Source organism: Equus quagga, chromosome 6 (assembly GCF_021613505.1).
Source record: "Equus quagga isolate Etosha38 chromosome 6, UCLA_HA_Equagga_1.0, whole genome shotgun sequence".
NCBI lineage: Eukaryota > Metazoa > Chordata > Mammalia > Perissodactyla > Equidae > Equus > Equus quagga.
The window spans coordinates 54,857,729-54,877,608 of NC_060272.1; positions in this window are offsets into that span (position 1 = coordinate 54,857,729).

The following is a 19,880-nucleotide window of genomic DNA, read 5'->3' on the forward strand; positions in this document are numbered from 1 at the left end:
ATACGATTTAGCGTAGAACATAATGTACAATATAATCTCAACTTTTTCAAATAATTGTATACATGTGCACAGAAAAATGATCAGAAGAATATATCTCCAAATATTAATAGTGCTCATCTCTTACTGCTTGAATTTTGAGACTGTTGTCTTCTTCATCCTTACTGCATTTTCTATAATGTACATGTATTTTTTTAGTAGCAAAAAAATTACTAAAAAAGATTAAGAAGTCCCCGTTTCCCTGCCTTGAGGCTGGATGGACTTCAGCTCTATCATAACATATAAGAGCCTCCATTTATTGAAGCATCTGCTACCCACCTGGCAAGTAGGCTTTTAGAGGACAGTTCCCTTACCTCTCATCTATTAGCCCTTTTAAGCCCTTGTTACAAATAAGAACGCTGAGGTTCAGAGATAATCACGTAATTTGCTAAAGATCACACAGCCAACAAGTGGCAGAGCCTCGAACCTTCGTCTCATTCCAGAACCTGTAGTGCAGTGGTTGGGAGCAAAGATCTAAAGCCACCGGGCTTGGGTTCAGATTCCGGCTGAGCTACTTGCTAGCTGTGTGTGAGGAGTGACTTCCTTTTTCTATCTCAATTGCCTCTCAGGTAAATTTGGATAATAATGGTGTCTACTAGATAATGATGAGGATCGAATGAGTTAATTATATAAGGTGCTTAGAACAATACAGGTATGTATCACCCTGAAGTGCTGATATTAGTAAATGGCCCTCCTAGCTGGTGCTGGGAGGTATCCTGGAGCAGCTGAAGGAATGTGGTGCCAAATACATCTGGAAATGCAATCAGTTTGGGCCACTTAACTGAGTGACCTTGAGCAAGTTACCTGATCTCTCTTGTTCCTCTATTTCATTATCTCTTGTGTCAAGTGCCCCATTCATGGTAATTGCTAATGATGACAATTGTCCCACCATTCTACCAGCCCGTCCCCATTTTTCTTCCACACAATGTGATGCAGCCACTAGTTAGGAAGCCACTGCTTTGCTCAGGCTGAGCTGCACCGCTGCACTCCACTCAAGGGCTATGGCTGCGCTCTGCTCCGAGGAGGAAGCTTGAACACAATGATACATGTGCTGTGCACCTCATCTTTCTCCCCAGAGGGATTCTGTTCTGCTTCTGAAGCAGGAAAAGAAGGTCACCAATTTAATACCTTTCTGCTTTGCTCCTGTAACAACAAAGACAGCCGTATAATCTTTAGTTTTGCCAAAACAAGAAGCCCTGAAATGTTTTGCTTCTTTTAACTGTATTAAAAAAATGAAAAAGAAGTTCCATCTGCTTGGCTCCAGAGCCTGGAAGCGCTACAGTTCCCAGGGCAGCAGAGGAGACGGAGGAAGCTGGTTGATGGCTGCAAGCGTTTGCCAGTGGAGTGTGTTCTGCATGGGAAAATAAACACCGGCCATCATTAAGGTGTCTGTGCGTTCCTCAGGGAGGGGAAGGAAAGGGAAGAGAGCGAATGATGTCAGCATCCCAGAAAGCAGCCAGACTCAGTGTTATTTGTTTTTTTCTTTTCAAAATTAGAAGACTCTGCTGGTTGTTACCTTCCCAGCCTATTGTTCTCTATGTGTCCTCTCTCAACTGTGCCAAGACACATATTTCTCATTCCCTGGACCACCCGGAAGGTGTTATTTGGAATGACACTAAACAAACAACCCTGATTCCAGCCCCCTAGGGAACACCCAACCCTGGAGAACAGCTCCAGAGGAGAGTGGCTGTAGGGATGTGGCCTGGCCCAGGACCGTCCCTGCTCAGGTTGACTCTAGAGGGGCCACCTCTGATCCATACATTTGGAGCCAATGGGGGGAGCCCAGTGCAGCATGGACTGGACTGCTGGTCTTGAGAGTGGAGTAGCCTGAATCCACTCCCTTCAAGGGTGATCTGAGACTGAGTCACTTCTGACGGCGAAGGAAAGCTCTGGCTGGCGGGCCACAGACAGACCTCTTCTTAGTCAGACCCAATGTTCCAAATCAAGCCATTTTCTCAAGACATGGCCTCAGGGAAGATAAATGACCTGGAGAGCGTGGGAGACCATCCGGGGCCCTCAGAAAGAAAGGATTCCTGAACTAAAGTTGGATACTTCAGTGTCCTGAGTAAGAGCAAACCCGAGATGTTCTAAGGCAGGGTTTGCAAGCTAGGGCTTGTGGGCCATACTCAGCCTACTGCCTGCTTTTAGGCAGTCCTGGAGCTAAGAAGAATTTTCACGTTTTTCAACGGTTGAAAAAAAATCGAAAGAACAACAATATTTTGTGACACTTGAGAATTAAATGAGAGTCGAATATTATTACCCATAAGTAATATTTTCTTAGAACATAGCTTACTTATTCATTTACATATTGTCTGTGGCTGCTTTCATGTTACCGTGGTGGAGTTGAATAGTTGCAACAGAGGCCGTACGGCTCCCAAAACCTAAAGTATTCACTATCTATCTGGTCCTGTACAGAAAAACTTTGCCGACCTGTATTCTAGGGCAGCATTTTTCAAATTTTAATGTACTTTAGAAATCAACTGGAGGGCTTGTTAAAACAAGTTGCAAGCACCATCTCCAGAGTTTCTGCTTCAGTAGGTCTGAAGTGGAGTCCAAAATTTGCATTTCTAATAAACTCCCAGGTGATGCTGTTGCCGCTAGCCCAGGGTCCACACGTGGAGAACCAGTGTCCAAGGGAAACACGGGCTGTGATTGTTCACAGGGCGGAGAACGTGAAAAGAAAATGAGAGGAGATACTGAGGCAAGTCGGTTCCAGGAGAATGTCAAAGCTGGAAAGATAGGGAAAGGAAATTTCTAGGGAGTTAATGTGTGTTTGAGTATACTTCTCAGCAAGCACACACAGGAAAACAACAGATGGAGAGAAAAATTAAAGATCTCTGGCTTTAATGGAAAAAGGGCGTTGCTTTGATTAAAATGTATGGGCTGAAGGAAACAGATTCCCTCTAACCTCACCGCTTCACTTGGCTTTTCATGGTCTGTCCACCTGTGATGTGAGAGGGTAGATGGTGAAAGGCCTCACTTGAAACATGAAGAAGTTCTTAACCCTTTGAGGTAAGGTTATTTAAATTACTTTGAAATTTCTTACACTTGTGTCTCAGGAAAAAGAAGCAGTCACATATTTGTTTTGGTTATCTAGTGCTGCATAGCAAACCATTTCCAAACTTTGTGACTTAAGACACAATAGCCAGTTTTTGTTCAGGATTTAGTAACTGGGCTGGGTTCAGCTGCGTACCTCCCCTGCTGGTCTTTTCAGTGGCCAGTTATGTGGCTACAGTTAGCCACTGGCTTGAAACGGATAGCGAGGATCTCAGAGCCTCTCCCTCTTCACGTGGCCTCTCTTTCCAGCAGGGTAGCCATGCCTTACACGGTGGCTTAGGTCTCCTGAGAGCACAAAAGCAGAAGCTGCCAGGCCTTCTTAGGGATTAGGCACAGAACTGACACAGCATCACTTCCCTGGTGGCCACATTTTATTGGTTATCGTGAGTCACAGGCCAATCCAGATTCGAGGGGAGAGGAGACCCCTCCAAGGTGTGAACAGTGGGAAGCAAGACTCACTGGAGGCCACCAATGTAATCTATTAGAGCAGCATTTATTTGGGAAAGATTTCTACAAAGCAAAAGGAAAATAGGTACATGAGAGAGCTCCCCCTGGAAATAGATGACTCTGCGGGGACAAAACTAAGATTTATGGCACTTTTGGGGGGTGATATCCTAGGACTGAAAGCACTGGAAGTTCTTCAAGAGCATTAACAGATGTTTTCCTTTTTTACTTTTTAATTCTGCCCACTCAAGTTCTAGAACAGCATCCTTCCGCTTTGACTAAATTCACATAGTTACTGGCAATTATCTTAATTGCACATTCGTGGAAAACTCACCAGAGGTGAAATAAGATTACCTTTAAGTTATATAATTGGTGAGGATTTTTTGGCTATTGTTTTGTTTTTAACACAAGCACACTGGTACGCCCCCTTTTGAACGGCATCTGCATTTTGGAGCTTGTGTTTGGGGAGAAGTGAAGACTTGAAACAATTATTTTCCTCTTAGTACTTCATTCTTTTTTTTTCATATTTATTTATTTATTTGCTTGTTTTTAATTACAACAAGGGTTTATTGGATACCCATTGTAATGTACCTTGTATTTTCATTTAATCATTCTGTCCATATGAGCATATACAACTCTATATCATTCTTTTTGATGGTTACATAGTATTTTATTATATTATTTAGTTAATCTCCAATTGTTGGGCCCAAAAGAATTAAAAACATATGTTCGCACAAAAACTTGAACATGAATATTCGTAGCGTTATTCATAATAGTCAAAAAGTGGAAACAACACTAATAACCATCAACTGATGAATGGATAAAGAAAATGTGTAATATCCATACAATGGAAAATTATTCGGCCTCCCCAAAAAGAAGAATGAAGTGCTGACACATGCTACAACATAGGTGAACCTTGAAAACATTATGCTAAGTGAAGGAAGACAGACACAAAAGACCATGTATTTTAATGACTCCATTGATATGAAAGGCAAATCCATAGTGACAGTAAAAAGATTAGCATTCCTTCATTCTTGGAATGTTCTCGTTTCTGGGCTTCCACAATACCGTTCTCTTCTGCATCTCCTTGCTACCTTTCTGACTAATTCAGTTTCAAGCATGTCACCCCCACCTGCTCCTTAAACACAATGGTCCTTGGTGACCCTTATATTCTCTCACCCACATGCTCACTCTTGCACAGAGCTCAGCACTGCTGTGACAAATTTGCTGACTCTATGACTTCCAGATTTATCCCTCCAGCCTTTCCCTTCTCCTGAGCTCTAGACCCTCTTGCCATTTACCCTATTGAGCATTTTTTCTTGGACATTGCTCAGGTTCAAAAGAGAGTTCATCATTTCCCAAATCATGTCTTTATGCGTTTGCATGTGGCGCCTCCTCCACCAGAAATGCCCTTCCCGCTTCTCTGTCTTGTGAACTCTTACTCATTTTCCAAAATTTGGCTTAAATTTTACTTCCTCTATAAAACCTTCACAGGCTACTTGGTTTAGATAATTAGGTACCTTCTGTGCTCCCAAGCACTTTACGTGTGGCTTTTTGCATATACATTACATTGTATTTAATTATCTTGCCTGGTTGATCTCTTCGAAGGCTGCCATTTTGCGTTACTTTTTTTCCAGTAGTTAGTACAACTGCAGACAAGAAGTGTTCATTATTGAGTGGTAGAGGATAGTCGTGATAACAGCTAACACTTCTATTGTGCTTACTGGATACCAGGCACTGTTGTGAATATTTCATTTGTATTAACGCACTTAATCTTTGCATAAACCCCTTGAGGCAGGCACATATCTATGCCCATTTTTATATGGATAAACTGAGATTCAGAGAGTTTAAGTAACTTTCCCAAGGTCACACAGATACCAAATGGCAGAGCTGGGATCAGAACCTAGGCATTCTTGCAACAAAGTCTGTATTCTTAACCATTATGGCATATTCATATTAAGAAGAGACTTGGGTATTCCATTTTCCTCTCCCAAGCCTTCAAAAATCCCCTAATTGCTAAAAGAATACATTAGATTTTCTCTTTGACTCTGTCTACAGAAAACAAATTTCTTCAAGTTTCTTGTAAATAGTTTATTGTTTACTCAATTGGCTATACAGCCTAAATCTGACTTTTTTACAGATGTGTTACTCGCATGTGAATTCATTCACAAACGTTTATTGATCACCTCCTTTGTCTCTGTGCCAGGCACAGTCTTAGGCACTGAGGATAAATTGGTGAGTCAGAAATGAATTCTGCCCTCCTCAGGCAGAACTTGAGAACAAAGACTTCTCTACTCTCCATGCTTATCAATAGATCACCTGAAGTCTGTTTGCCAGTTGACTTCCAGTTAAACAAGAGTTGAGAGAAATCAATGAATACTGCCTATATTAGGCAGGGTCCTCCAGAGAAACAGAACCGATACGACAATAGGGTCTGTGTGTGTGTGTGGAGAGAGACAGACAGACAGACATTTATTTTAAAGAATAGACCCATTCAGTTGTGGGTGCTGGCAGGTCTGAAGTTAGTAGGGCAGCCTGGCAGTCTGGAAATTCAGCTAAGTGTTGACATGGCATTTCTGAGTCCAAAATCCACAGGACAGGTTGGCAGGCTGGAAACTCAGGCAAGGTTTCTCTATTGCAGTCTTCAGGAAAAATGTCTTCTTTGGGAAACCTCAGTCTTTGCTCTCAAGGCCTTCAACTGATTGGAAGAAGCCACCCACATGATGGAGGATAATCTGCTTTCCTCGCAGTCTACTGATTGTAAATGTTCATCATTTCTAAAAAATACTTTCATAGCAACATCTATACCAGTGTTTGACCAAACAGCTGGGCACCAGAGCCCAGCCAAGTTGACATTTAAAATTAACCGTCACACTGCCCATAGCCATAGGGTAAGAAGGAAAGTCTCAGAAGAAATGAATATATAAGCTACCTCCAGTTGAGGAAAAAATTTGTCATCTTAGAGGGTATTTTGTATGCCATAGTCTACATTTACTAAGAATATACTTAAAGTTGCCTTACACTTTTTCCATTTCTGAAACATCCTATACCACCTCTCTCCTTGTCCTCAGCACTCCTTCCACTGATCAAACACTTGCTTCTGCCATTCTCCCTCCCAGAATGCCCTTCCTGTCCCTCGCCACAGATAACACGTCTTCCTCAGGAAAGGCATAAATCAGGACACTTGTCCTGCCCCATGTTTTTTTTGTGACTCTTCTCATTTAGCATCAGGCTTCTCAGGTGCTCCACCACTTATAGAATTATGGAGCTTTGGAACTTGAAGAAAAACATATCAGCCAATTTAGTCAAATTTCCTCATTTTACTGATGAGGAAACTGGATTTGGTGACTGCTCTGAATTTGAGGTGAAACCAGGACTAGAATTTAGGTCTATTCTGGCAGCCTCAGGGGCTTTTAGACAGGATAGACAGGAGAGCACCTTTGCATATTGGAAGGAAAACTAGCCTGCCTGGTAGGAGATATGAAATGATGCCCCAGATATAGCTAGTGGACCTTGTTCAAGCTTTTTAGTCTCACTGACCCTCAGTTTCTTTATTTGTTATATGGCTTAAATCAGTGCTTACAAATCTCCTGGGAACCTTGTGAAAACAGATTCTGATTTAGTAGGTCTGAAGTGGAGCCTGAGAGCCTGCATTTCTGATCAGCTTCTAGATGTTGCTGATGGTGCTGGTCTTTGACTATCTTTTTTTTTTTTTTTTTTGTGATGAGGAAGATTGGTCCTGAGCTAACATCTGTGTCCTTGGCCATCTTTAGAGTAGTAGATGATCTGTAAGCCCAATTTGAGCCTTAAAATCCTATGATTTGGTGATTCTATGATTAGGGATGGCAGCGTCAAAGGTGTGCAAAGTGGGCAGTAGGGGAAAAAAACATTAAATTTTACCTATGTTTCTCTTTACACTTTGTTTTCACAATACTGTTCTTCTAATCAAGGTCAACATATATTCTGGTTGCCTGAGAAAGTCTTGCTTTATGCCTGTTTTCCTAGTGTGATGATTAGTAGAGACCCTTTCATTCTCAAAATTTATCTTCAAAAAGTTATTGTCCATTTGGGACAATAAACTATATGGTCACTCATCTTCTAAGTTTTTTGGCTCATTATTTATGTTCACAGAGTATAGAATATATTTGATTTCCATGGTTTACATGCTTCTAGCCAAGAAAAAAGTTGTGTCCCCAAAATTTTTCCTACGCAGTATATCAGAATTCCACGGTTTGTGAATTTCTGTTTTCTTTCCTTCCAGACAGCGCACTCAGTGCAGGGACTTTTGGCAAGGCCTTCTGCGTGCAGCCCTCCCAAGATGTAGGACCCTGGGAAAAACTGCCGGCTGTTTGTTTTGTGGTGACGGCAGCAAAGCTCACTCGGAAGATTAAAAGCCAAATGGAAAAATACCTCATGGGTGACTTTCCCACTTCCTATTCTCACGGAATCAGTGTCTGAGTGTACGGTTCCCAAGTTCAGGGGCAGCTCACGGCGTAAGCTGCTATGCCCATCTCACGAAAGACGGTTCTCCAGGCACCGCACGGGGAGAGCTCCAGCCCCAAACTGCAAACTCATCATGGCTGTTCCTCCAGGTTGCCTTCAGCTCTTGCACTGTCAATGCTTCTTCAAAGGATCCCATTCAAGGGAATATATTTCTGGAGGCTTCAAAACTGGTTGTTAGTTACCACTTTCTATTATGAGCTAGTGGCCTTTGTTTACTTATTGATTCATTTAATAATTATTCCCTAAGTGCCTACTATGTGGCAAGAAAGGATTTTTTTTTTTTGAGGAAGATTAGCCCTGAGCTAACATCTGCTGCCAATCCTCCTCTTTTTGCTGAGGAAGACTGGCCCTGAGCTAACATCTGTGCCCATCTTCCTCTTCTTTATATGTGGGATGCCTACCATAGCATGGCTTGCCAAGCGGTGCAATGTCCACACCCAGGGTCCGAACCGGTGAACCCTGGGGTGCTGAAGCAGAACGTGTGAACTTAACTGCTGTGCCACCAGGCTGCCCAAGAAAGGATTATTTGACAGCTGAAATTAAGGATTGTACACGGTGTTAGTCTGTAGATCTTAGTCCTTGACCAAAAGAAGTTGAGAGAAGTGGGTGTGGTTGTTAATGGAAAACTGGAGGGGTAAAATGTGACACTCTTTTTTTTCTACAATTGATTCAAAACATAAGAGCCTATGTATAAAAAAGGGAAGAAGAGACAAGTAATTAATGTCAGTTACAGAAGATTCACTCGCTGCTCACCTCCTTCAAGTCTCTGCTCAGAGGATGTTGGTTCATTGAGGTACCGTGGCCACTCTGTTTAAAATTGCAACTCACCCTCTAACCCAGAACTCCAAATCTCTGCTCTCTTTTATTTCTTCTGCTATGCTTATCCTACAATATATGATGTCATCCACCTGTTCATGCTGTTTATTGTCTTCCTTCCTCCAGTAGAATGTGTGCTTCATAAATTTGTGGAATAAACAGCCCAAACCTATAAAATGGTGTCAGACATCAGACAGGCAAAATTCCAGAATGAACTAAAACTTGAAAACAATGTCAGAACAACACAAAGGGATTTGAAACTGTGAGAGGCAAGAAGGATAAGAATCAGACGAGCACACAGAGGGTTGGAAATGTTGAGTACAATTTAACAGATGACAGAGAGCAAAACTACTCAACTCTTATTTTGCTTCTGTCTTCTCCAATAAGAAGAAGAAAGTGGAAACTTGAAAGGATAGGACAGAGCCAATGATATAAAAGAGAGAATTGCAATTCAGAGCATGCACTTTGTATGTGCTCCCATCTCCAGATCCAGCTGTCTGGGTCTCAGGGACTCAGGAAGATTTTGGTCAACATTAGAATCACTATAAGCACTCTTGAACAACAGCAAATGTGGGCAAGATGAAACAAGTATCCTCATTTTCAAAAGGAAATAAGAATCAACTGCATATCAAAATTCATACTATGGTGCAAGTTTTTGATACAAAGGTTGAACAAGACAAGGCCCATTACTGAGTTGCCATGTGCTCATATCCAGACATCATCTAGGTTGACCTCACATCATTCATCAGTATTTTTTGGATACAGTCATTCATGGAACTATGAATTCCTCTAGCACGTACCATCGTAAAGATCATAGTCCACCTTGTTATTCACTACAACCTAATCAGAGATTTTGTCAAGTATTTTGTGGAAATCACATCACAATTTGAGTATGGCACTGCTTTGAGTAATGACTCTACTGAAAAGGAAGTGAGGTTAGCACAGCATGACCTCATCCTGAGGGGCTCATGCTGGCTCTGAGTGACCACTGTCTTCTTTTCTAAATTCTCATAAACTAGATATTTGCCATGAAAAGTCAAATTTTTGCTAAGAACCCAACATCACACATATAAGATTTTCAGATTATGCAAACATTTGGAAGTACCTAATATAAAAGATAACATAATCCATAATCAAAATTACTTTGACAGGGTTGAATACAAGTATAAACTCAATAAGATAAAATTTAGCAGGATTAAAGGTAGTAAAATATCTATTTTACCATTAAAGGAAGAGGGTGACCATCCTTGGAAAATTCTCTTGTGATGGTTTAGTTGATTGTAAATTTAATGTGATTCAACATGACTAATCCAGATGTGGTTTCTAAGAGAACCGATACTCTCTGGGGAGGTATAAAGGGGAGTATAACATCCAGGTCATAGGAAGTAAGTCGGCTCATCAGAATCCCTCTGGTCAGTCACGTGGTATCTGGTGTAGGTGGAAATGTTTTGAAAGGCCTCTGACAAACTAAGGTAGTTTATAAGAGCACAATGAGAGTAGGACTTTAGAAATCACATGGTGCCTGACTCCAATTAGCCATAACCTAGAAACTTCTCAGTTTATGCTTTGTCAGGTGCTAAAGCTAAATTAGAGGCATGGAGAGACATAGGAAGTTCCTATGAGGTGGGGATGCAGGGAGGAGTGAGCATGAGTGGTAAGTAGAGGGAAGAAGGTATAAATTTATCTTGTGCACAGGAAAGGTGAAAGGGGGGCATGAGTTGGTGGTGAAAGAAAGCAGGAAGAAAGACCTCGTGCAAATAAGGGATCCTTGGTCTTTTTTCATTTCCCTGCTATCGAGGTTATGCAGGCTTGGGCAGTAACACCCATAGTAAGGGCTTTCAAGATAGACCCATAGCATAGTGGTCAGTGGGGGAAACTCTGGAACTAGCCAGCCTGCGTTTAAATCCTGGGACTACCACTTAATAGCTGTATAACTGACTGAGCTGCTCAACCTCTTTGTGCCTCAGATTTCTCATCTGTCAAATAGAACTAACAGTATTCAGCTCACAGGGTTGATGTGAGGATTAAACAAGATAATATATGTGAAGTTCTTAAGACTGTGCTTGACACACAAGCACTATGCAAGTTTATCATGGATTGAACACCTGCTGTATCCCAAACTTCATCATCCCATTGAATGCTCAGAACAACCTTAGCGTATAAGAACCATTGAAAGAACCTTTTGACAAATGAGGAAGCTAAAACTTTGAGAGGCTAGGAAACCGGCCCAATGTTATGCAGGTAGAATACTGTGGAACCTTTCTGCAAACTCAGGTTTTTCTGATTCAAGCATCTGAGATTTTGACCTCTGGGCTGTTCTGTTTCTAGCTTGATCTCAAAATAACTAAAGAGTCTAGATCACAACTGTGGACAAACTGCCAACCAGAGATGGTACTATTACCTGTGGGTTTTGGAAGGGCTGAAGATGATGCCCACAAGGTCTAATCTCCAACATTAGATGGAGTGGAAGGCCAGAGTTGTGACAATTGTGCCAATAGGTGAGGAGCAGAGTACTGGGAATAAGACGGAGGGACAACTGTAAGAAGCAACATCAAAAAAGATTTCTAGGTCAGCTTCACCAAGGTGGGCAATTTGGAACTGGATTACTGGATCCAAATGCAGTAATACAAGCAGGGCAAGCAAGGATGAAAAGCTCTTTCTCATTATCTTCAAGAAAAAAAAAAATAAACCTGTGTCTCATTAAGCTACTTTCCTTTGGGTTGCATATTGCATAACAGATAAAGGGTTAAAGGACCAAAACAAAGGATACAAAAGTAGAAGACCCAGCAAAAGTGGGAGAGATGGAAAATAAGCAACAAGCCTGATGAGGGATTCAACCACAAGAAGGATTTCAATCTACGACACCTGCGATCTGGGCTACAAGGGACTTTCCTTAGGCAATTAATAGCAATTTCGGGAAATGTATTTTAGTGGAAGTTCTCTGAACCAACCTTATTTTTGGATTCTCCTCACTAATGGTGCTCTCAGTTCTTGTATATACTTCCCAAACCTATTTATGTTATTGTACTTGTTATTGTAATTGCATGCTTTAATTAAATATTACATAGATTACTCTGATTACAAGAGTAGCTTCTACAAAAACTAAGTTGAATGCTTAAAAAGATTAATAAATGAGCCATTAAAAAATGTGCTGCCCACTTAGATAGGGGAAGATAAATTGCAAAAGATAAAAGACAAAAATAATTAAAAGCTAGGAAGACTCTGCATCTCATTTGCTTCGCAAGTGTCTTCCAAGAACTCCCTCAATTTTGAAGAAACAAAATCGGAAATCATAGATAATTCAATAAGAATGTGTTTTATTTTCATTTACATGGAATTCCATCAGCTCAATGACCCAAGTCTTCTCAATGGGAGTCTTACTGACACGTTGGGTGAGATATTTCATTTGCAGGGCTGAGTAGCATTAAGACATTTAGCATCTCTGGTCCACACCTACGAAACGCTACCGTGACCCCAAGTCATTGTGACAATCCAAGAGCCCTCCTTGCAAGTTCCAAATGTTCCTCGTAATAAACAGAAGAGTTTAGTGCCTCAGCCAAGACCTACTGCTTGTACTAAAATAAAAGGCCTTGACCCTACCTCAACAGATTAGAAGATGGATTTATATTTATATGTTTTAAATTTAAAAATATACTTGTTTAAGACATATAAGTATCATTTGTGATTTCTGTTTCAATTGTCTTTCTGTGATTAATCAGACAGCTACTAGTCTTGATTCTTTTGGTTAAGAGTTCTTCTTCTACATGAACCTACCTGGGGGATTTCTGAAAAATGGGCCTCTTACAGGGCTGTCAAATATAATAAAAGGAATTATTGAAGGAACTGACTATTTTTAACCTGGAGAGACAATAACTTAAAGAGACAGTATTATTGATTTCACACATCTAAAGAACCATCCTGTTTGAGGATAATTAAGTTTTTCCTATGAGACTCTACATAGAATACTATTCTAGAGGTAGTGCTTGAACAAATTGAACAAAATGTAGTAAAGACAACATGGTATAAGAGAAAGAATAAAGCCTCAGCACCAGACAAACCTGGCTTCACCTCGTATGATATATTTAAATTGTCAAGTTACTTCTCAAGACCTCAATTTTTTTTTCCTCTGTAAAGCTATTATAATACTATTTATCTCAAAGCATCCTTAAGAATGAATAAAATAGTCTATCTCAAATTCCTCACCCAGTTTCTGGCCTCTGTGTTGGACACATAATGCATGGCAGTTTCCTTCCTCACTTTCTTCCCTGTCCCTGGAGGAGTGAAGCAGGAAAAGATAATTATCTTTTCAAACAAATTACCTCCCAACCTTTGATAGTTTAAGGTGTGAATAGAACTATTAAAATTCCTTAGGGATCAAATCCCCACCTTGAGGCAGACACTGTTGACACTGTTCCTTACCTATCTAAAAATCACTTACCTCTTTACTTCCCCCGGAGAGCAGCCTTCCACATTTGTTTAAGATTAGACAAATATCCTTTGGCTTCTGGGAAGGTCAACCCAGCCCCTCGTCTAGGGGTTGGCCTAAATCTCAGCCCTTTTGTGGCAAATCCTATTACCTTTCAGTAAATGGCACTCCTTCCCCATGACCCCCCGAGAAGAGTATCCTTTCCTGCCCCATTGACTTTGGACTTGGGATGTGGCAGAAATAAGAGTGTACTAATTTCAAGCCAAGGCTTACCTTTCAGGGAGTTTCTGAGTTCAGCCACAAGGAGATACACCCTGGGCAGCCCAGGTCTCTTGAGGAGGAGAGACACATGGAGCAGCTTCCCTGGCCGACCTGCCAACTTGCAGTCTAAAGCAGAGCCACCCCCTCTGACCCGCAGATACATGAGAGAGAAATAGATGTGTGTTATTGTGTGTTCCTGAGATGATTTTGTGGTGCTTGTTCAGCAGTAATAGCAATAGTTGACTGATGCACCTGGCTTATGAAATATCAGTCAAGATCAACTGAGCGCCTTCTGGGAAATAGTTTTCCTCTCTGATAAGAGAAAGGTGAATGAAGATAAACTCTCTGCTCAGTACCACATCTTGACTTTGAAATAGCCAGTTTACAACCATGAGGAGCTGGCCGAGAGAATCAGACACACCAGTCCAGAATCACTGAACCAATACCACCAACCACCTTGCTTCACTTCTTGTAACGTGACGAGAATAAATCCTATGTGTTTAAGCCACTACTTGTTGAGGATCTCTGTTACCTGCAGCTGAATGTATCCTAAGTGATTCATGTCAGTATTGAAACCTAGAACAACTTAACTCTAAGATTTTTAGTTTTTATAACATAAGCTAACATATTTGACAATTCCAGGAATTATTTCTGGTTTGCGACCAGATGTCATGTACTAAGCTGTAATTTCTGACTTCACTGGCTCTTTCAGTCAACATTACCAGCTAATTCATTGGATACCCAAGCATTTAGGATGGTCCCCCAGGAACCATATTCCCCATAACCACGCTGATGGATACAGAGCTTCATTCCCTTCAGAGAATCTTCCTTCACTTCCAGTGTGCACCTACTCTCCACATCGCAGTGTTCCATGTGTAGCGAAGTTACTTCTTGAATCTTTTTGATTTGGTCATCTTCCAAGGGCTCTCCGACCCTCCCTGTCTCCTCACCACACCTGGGCCAAGGGAATATAAAAGTGAGATTCCTGTGCAAAAAGGAAGAGGAGGGGAGACAAGCCCTTTCCACTGACTCCTCATTTCAGAGCTCACTGGCGCCACTGAAAGCACAGATGCTGGCGAGACTGCCTGAGTTCAGGTCCCAGTTCTGCCTCTTACTGGCTGTGGGAAAATGGGCAGGTTATTTCACCTTGCTATCTCCATTTCCTCAGAAGTAGAACAAAGATAGCACTTACCTCAAAGTATTGTTACGAGGCTTAAATGAGTTAATATATATAATGTGCTTAGAATGATGCATAATAAGCAATAGTTACATAAGAACTGGTGAATTTTGTTGTTTCTATTAAGGCGTAGAATGCTGAAACTTATGGAGAGAAGGATGGACAGCATCAGGAAGGGGTGGATAGCGCAATGGGAGTGCTGGTAACATATTTTGGCTAACATACGACATTTGGAGTAACAGAATTATAGGATCAGCAACCGGCGTGATGCTTAAATACGCTGTACAGCATTCTCATCAAGAGGGTCTATTTTTCTTAAGACTTCTGGAGTTGGGAGCTCCTTCTTTCCTGAGGTTGTTCACTTCAACAAAAATTTGTATCCCTTGCAGTTTCCACGAATTAATCCTAATTTTTACTTTTTAGGGTTATTCAGAGTAAGTCTAATCTCTCTTAAAAGTGTGAGCCCTTCAAATACTTTGTTAGGCATTCTCGTCCACCCCCATCCCTTCTGCCATAGGTCCTTTCCAGATTCGACAACTCTTTAGTATGTGCCAGCCCATCCTATGACATAACACCTCTATTTTAGCCACACATCTCAGTTAGCCTATATCCCTTTTGTGGACACAACACTGCAGCACAAAGCACACCAGAGCAGTCCCAACTTCTCCCTTGTTTTAGAAACTATACTTCTGTTGATGCAGCCTACATACTCGTGAATCCCTCTGGCAGCCTCACTAACCCATTCTGCATTGACTTTCCCTATGCCTGAATTGATACTAAACCCGAAATTCCCTTTTGGTATTTTTCCAACTGGAAATGAAGCTCTGATGCAGAATCTTGTTTTTATGGTTATTACATTTCATCCTATTAGATGTAGTCCATCACTTTGTCAAGATCTTTTTGTATCCTGATTCTCCCATCTACTCTTTTCCATCCCATCTAGATTTCTGTCATCTAGAAACTAGATCTTTGTCATCTGAAAACTTAGTAAGCTTGCCTACTATGTCTTCATTCAAGAGCTTGGTGAGACTATGGAATAGATCAGGGCATGCCACCAAAAACTTATCCAGGTTGTCACTGACCCATTAATCAGCACCTCTAGAATAGATTTTTAACAAGCTTCAAATTGTACTTATCTGTCCGTGAAGATTTCATAAGGCACCTGATCATTTGCAGAAATACCAGGTGTATAACACCTAAAAGTCTCAGAACCCTATCCCTATTAACAACAGCAACAAAGACATTGCTTAAAAACACGGCTGTCAGGACTGATCTTTTAAATATATATATAAGGATAGATGTTAACTAGATTTATTGTGATTATTTTGCAATATATACAAATATGGAGTCATTATGTTGTACACCTGAAACTAATATTATAATATGTCAATTACATCTCAATAAAAAAATAAAATAAATTGTTCTGTTAATCCATCATTAAGTGATAGATGGTATTTTTATTCAATCTACTTTTTTTTTAAATTTTTTTTTAAGATTTTTGTTTTTTCCTTTTTCTCCCCAAAGCCCCCCGGTACATAGTTGCATATTCTTCATTGTGGGTCCTTCTAGTTGTGGCATGTGGGACGCTGCCTCAGCGTGGTTTAGATGAGCAGTGCCGTGTCCGCGCCCAGGATTTGAACCAATGAAACACTGGGCCACCTGCAGCAGAGCACGCGAACTTAACCACTCGGCCACGGGGCCAGGCCCTCAATCTACTTTTTAAAAAATCAGAATATGTGTGAAGAGTGTTTTCATGGGCAAGGTCTTAAGCTTCACACCCACGTCTTCTGTGAAATTGGAAATGCCTGGGCAGGTTTGAGGGCAGGGACCAGCCTGCTGGACATCTTTTCACATGAAGCCTTCCCAGGAGCCTTATTAGAAGGTCAATGAATTGGTAGAATAAGATTAATATCTGCCTCCAGAATTATGGCCATAAGTCTGTGAAACTGTAGCCTCCTCTTACTCAACCAAGCAGTATTCCAGATGGGAACAGAACACACCCCAAGGATGGAAAGAACCAAGATACACTAATTTTGTCTGTGGACGATGGCTGGATAGGAGGAGTAATTTTCTATTACAGCAATGTGCATGTTGCTTGAATTCCCTTTTAGTTCCAGAGTCCAAGGAGAGAAATCATAGACTTCAGGAAACCCTGGGTTTGAGTCCTGGCTCTACTACTTAATAGCTGTGCCATAGGATCTGTTTTCAGAGGACCATTGCTAATCCCTCATGAAAAAACTTTTTTGTAAATTCTTACAATTTTTAAAAAACCCTGGCCTCTAGAGTTGTCTGCAAGCTCCCAGTGCACCTACTCTAGTTCCTTTTGATATCTTACCTCTTTCTCCCATAGCGTTTATTGGGGATTATAGAGTCAAAATTAAATCTCTGGACATTTCCTTCTTTAGTTATAGTCCATTTTAGTTTTTTTTCAGAACTCTTACAATTTCTTTTCCCAAAGTCCTTACCACACATGTGATCATACCCAGCTTTTCCTTTGCTGATAATCGCTGCTTCTAAGTGTCCAAAGTAGTTTTCATTCACTAAAAGTGGCTCTTAGAGCCCAAATTGGGACTCTAACTTTTCTCACTTTTGAGACCAGTGACCCCTAAAGGATTGGTATGTGAGAGCTTTTGTTTGGGGATCTTGAAGAAATAGGAGTTTTCTGTGAAATGACCAGAGGAGAAAAACAAGATAACAGGGGAATAATCAACCCCCATTTCAATCCCCACCAAACGAGATTGACCCCGATGTACTACGTAGAAAGCAGAGTTCAACAAAGACGGTGAGAACTCTAAATGGGGACACTCAGGAGTCCAGGTGATAAACAGCAGCACCGAGTGAGGAAAAGGACACTTCCTTCACTTCATTATAGTGCACTGATGCCCTCTGAGGGCTTGGGGTAGCCAAGGGAGGAGAACCGTGCCTGGCAGAGTTAACCCCATGGAGATCGCTGCAGCTAAGGGATGCTGGACAGGAGCAGGAGCAGAACGATATGAGCAGGTAATTTCCCCGCAGGTTCATGACTTTTCAGGGAAGTACTTATCTCCATGACATACAGCAATGCTCTGCCTTTTGTTCTAGCAGACTAGATTCTTTGAATTAGCTTTTAACCTCATCTCAGATTCCTATCATGGGTCCCTCTTCCTCATTTGGTAATGCCCATGAGGTTATATTTACCCCAATATCCTATAAAAACACTTTATTACCCAGTCTAAGCATTGGAATGTAGACATACCAATGTCTTAAGCATTGTGTCCCATTGCTGTACCAATGTTTCATCTATGAAATAGTAAGCATCTTTTTTACCAATAGTTGAAATTATATTCTCTATAATGATTAGATGATGAGTGTTTCTATTTACTTCTTTTATAGTCAGTTTTAATTCCTTTGGAAAAGTCTATCTAGTCTTTGGGAAAACAATTTCTTTATTCAAAACTGATGATACACACTGTTTCATCATTCTTAAATCTTAAGTTATTGTCCAAAAGTTCATATCTTTTTCTTTGACACCATCTATAGAGCTAGTTAATTATGTCCTATTTTGTCTTTTCTTATAAAATTTCAGACTTTAGTGGTATTAGGCAAACATTGATCATATGTCTAAGCCCTTCAGCCTTCTGCCTGACTTCGTAGATCCCAGAGGTACCTCTTACATTTTTGTTGATGGTATTCCCATGTCTTGGGATGTCCATTATCTCTCAGCTTCATTCTTACCCTCCTATATCCTTCCCTTTACCACAGTAATTGGAAGACTGAAAAATACATTGTACAGAATCTCTCACCAGCTGGCATCAAAGGGAGGCAGAAGATAGAAAGCTGGAGGAAAGGAGAAGCCATTTTCATGGTTTCTGCTTGCATCTGTGGCAGTGGCAGCATCAGCAATCACATCAGCAATAGCAGCAGGAGGAGCAGTGATGGTGGTGATAACAACTGTAACATTAGCAGAGTTGGAAAGAACATAGATGCAGGAGTGGCTAGTGAGTAGTAGATCTTAGTATTAGATCTGCTCAGGCAGCAGTGTCCCAGTGGAAACAGCCTCAACAGCACAGTGTTCATGGACTCTGGATAAAATCATTTTCCCTTTGTCTTCCAGCTTGAGATATGATAGTAGCTGAGTGTAATTGATAAACTTTGGATAAGCTAACCTTTTTTATTTTGCTCCTCCAGCCCATTCCAATACTTGTGTTATAGATTCCTTACATTAAATTCCCTCTCTGTCAAACACCTGGATCTGTATCTGTTTTTCTGGTTGGGCAGGGACTAATTCAGGCTCTTATGAATCAACATATGTGTGTAATAGTCAGCAGATGTGGTATGACCTAGAAAGTATTTCATCATATCCTGGAAAAACATTGAAGGAAGACTCAAGTGACAATGTCGGCTCTGCATTACAATTGTTCTTTATCTCTCAGGAGAGAATCACTAACCTCTTGGATCCAGTGAGAGGTTTTGTGGTATTCATGGGCATTCAAAGACTCTTCTTTGTGCCATGCTTATTCCCCAGAAGGTTGGCATTTAAATTATTGAAAAAATGCAAACTTTTTGTGTCTATTGAGTCCTTTCTTTCTTCTTTAAGCCATACAATTCATCACTATGATCTCCTTGTTTTTTCCTTTCCCTTTGCCTCTTAAGAATTTTGAATTTATGGTTTTCTTTTGGTATTTCTTCTTCCATTTTCTCTAAGAACTCTTCATCTTTAGAGATAAGCTGGCATTCAGAAGGGGGATTCTCAAGAAAGAAAAGAAGTCTGTAATCATAACGCTAGCGAGAGGAAGGGGTAAGATTGCTCTCATGAGTTAGGTAAAAACGTGAGGCTTATGCTGATGAGGTCAATGTGGGCAAGAATCTTGCGCCACAGGTTCATTATCATCTTTTGTAGCTCTATCCAAAATCAAATATGGACAATATCTTACTTTTCCAAAAAAAAGAACATTATTTTGAACTATGGGACAATTCCATAGGTTACCAGAGTCAAATTCATGCCTGTACCTCTATATTTAGGAACCATTCCTTCATCATTACGAGCAATCAGGATGGGGGCTACTGACTCCAAATCTGGGAGATATTCATGTAATGGCCTGTTGCTGTGATGGATTTCTTGACCTTTAATAATCGACCTCTCTGTCTCCATGCACTTTCCTCCCCCACGTCTGCAAATAC